The sequence below is a fragment of the Pinus tabuliformis genome, chromosome 2_2, assembly GCF_031772625.1.
Source record: "Pinus tabuliformis cultivar Carrire ecotype Pingquan chromosome 2_2, CPIR1, whole genome shotgun sequence".
Lineage (NCBI taxonomy): Eukaryota > Viridiplantae > Streptophyta > Pinopsida > Pinales > Pinaceae > Pinus > Pinus tabuliformis.
In genome coordinates, this window is record NC_142300.1 from 982,393,785 (window position 1) to 982,396,040 (window position 2,256).

Consider the following 2,256-nt stretch of genomic DNA (forward strand, 5'->3'; position numbering starts at 1 on the left):
TTAGTTTCCTTGTAGCACAATTTACTATTTTTGGCAATTTTTCGGGTCCTAAAATTTTGGAGCCGTTTTGAGGCCCTAAAAGATGTTTTTTTTGGAACAAATGTGAACATCAATATTTGATTGATGTTTGTAACCAAAATTTGTAGTCCTCAAATAGATCTTTATAGTGAGGTATTGTTCACATTAAACGGAGATCACATGCCAAAGTTACGACCCTGGGAAGTTGATGCACCAATTTACCCAAATGAGACCCATAGTTTTGCCACTTCATCTCCTATGGTAATGTTTTTGGATGTTTATGGTTTTCCATTGTTTCTCAATAATAAATAGGCCTTCGAGCCTCATTGTAACACAGTTTAGAGGCATGTAGCTGCCACATCTCTTCTCAGAGATAAGCTACCATCACCCAAGATAGTTTATTTCCATTTTATTTGTAAGCATATTTCAGTTCTTTGATATTAATGAAATGAAGTGTTATTTTTGTTTCATATTTGTATTTGTGGTTATATCTGTATTTTTTTGTGTTCCTATTTAAGTTCGGATCAGTGGTATCAGAACGGTATGCTATTTCTTTGTTTTTCTTTGCATGTCCCCAACGAGGTTAGGGTATAAGGAGTTAGGGCTTGAACTGGGTGAACCCTTACAACACCATCCTCACAAACCCCAAAGGTGTCCCATGGTGGAAGAAAATAAAGACGAGGGAGAAGGATATCCTTTAAAAATATTGCTCGAAGAAGCCCTCAAGCGACAAAGGAACGCTATGATGGACAACTTTGCCTAGATCCTTTGGTAGCCACCCACAGGCAATGCATCTTTTTTCAAAAGCCACTCTGGGAGTTCCACTCCTTTAAGGTACAAGTTAACTTTTGCATCCCCATATTTGAAGGTTAGATAGATGTGGATGTCGTAGATAAATGGTCAAATCTACTATAAGGATATTTCTTGGTTCATGACTTTTTCAACAAGGAAAATATTACTTTTCCACTCCTCAAAGTTGCCCCCCACGTCAAGGACTGGTGGGAAAACTACTGTGAGAAGAGGGACAAGAGTGAACCATCACTATTCTCAGTCACACCCACCTGGAATTATTTCTAAGATGCCACCAAAGAGCAGTATTACCCTATCGGGAGATATGAAGATAAGTACATAAAGTGAATCACATTGTGGTAGGGAAGGGACCAAGATGTGCCAGAGTTCACAAATATTTTTCATACCCTTCACACGAAGTTGGGTATCAAGGATTCTAAGCGGAATTTTGTACTCAAGCTCCACAAATTTCTAGACAAGTACATCCAAGATGAGATGGAATTTCTAGACATCTCCTCGCTCGACATTACTTATCAACACTATCAAGATTGAGCATAAACTTAAACAGAAGAAGAGAGACTTTGGATTTGTGAATCCGAAGCAAGGGAAAGGTGACCCCAAGCTATAGAAAAAAGGACAAATCTAAGGCAGGTTGATCTAGGATAACCTTATGAAGCCGTAAGCAAAGAAAAAAACCATAAAGAAAAAGAATGACACGGGGAAATGGTGTGAGTTCCATAAGATCCCCACTCATAACAGAAGTGAGTGTCGAGCCAAGAAGTCACTAGTGGTCAAGCTGAAGGCTTTTGAATCAGATGCATGTTCCAACTCTAAGTCAAAACCTGTCAAGGGGAATGACCAAGGGAAGCAGATTATTGATGCGGATCCCAGTGCCACCATTACCACCACCAAGATCTAGAAGAATGAGCCTGAAGATCCAGAGGACGGGGAGTGCCTCTTCCACTCCTAGATGTTGGTGAAGGGTTTTTCGCTGCAGTTCGTTGTTGACATTGGAGGAAAAATAACCTCATTTCAGCAAAGGTTATGAACCGACTGAGCCTACCGACCATAACACACCCATAGTCGTACACCATCGGGTGGTTTCACTAAGGGCGAGATCTCTGTGTCAGCCAGGAGTGTTGCTTTCACTACAACATCAAGCCCTTCACAAATAAGGAACTGTGTGATGTTTCTCCTCTTGAAGTTTGTGATGTATTATTAGGACAACCATACTTGTGGAAGTGACATGCTGTGTATGAGCCTAGACCTTGCACTATTATTATTACTTTGGGAAATAAGTTGTACAGGATACTATAGGTAGCGCCGCCTACCACCATCTCTTTTATCACTATGAAGCAATGAAGTAAGATCATTTCCCAGACTGGGAAATTTGTTTTCCTTATGGTTCACCCTCAGGGAAAGAAGAAAATTGTGGCCATGGCCTCCAAA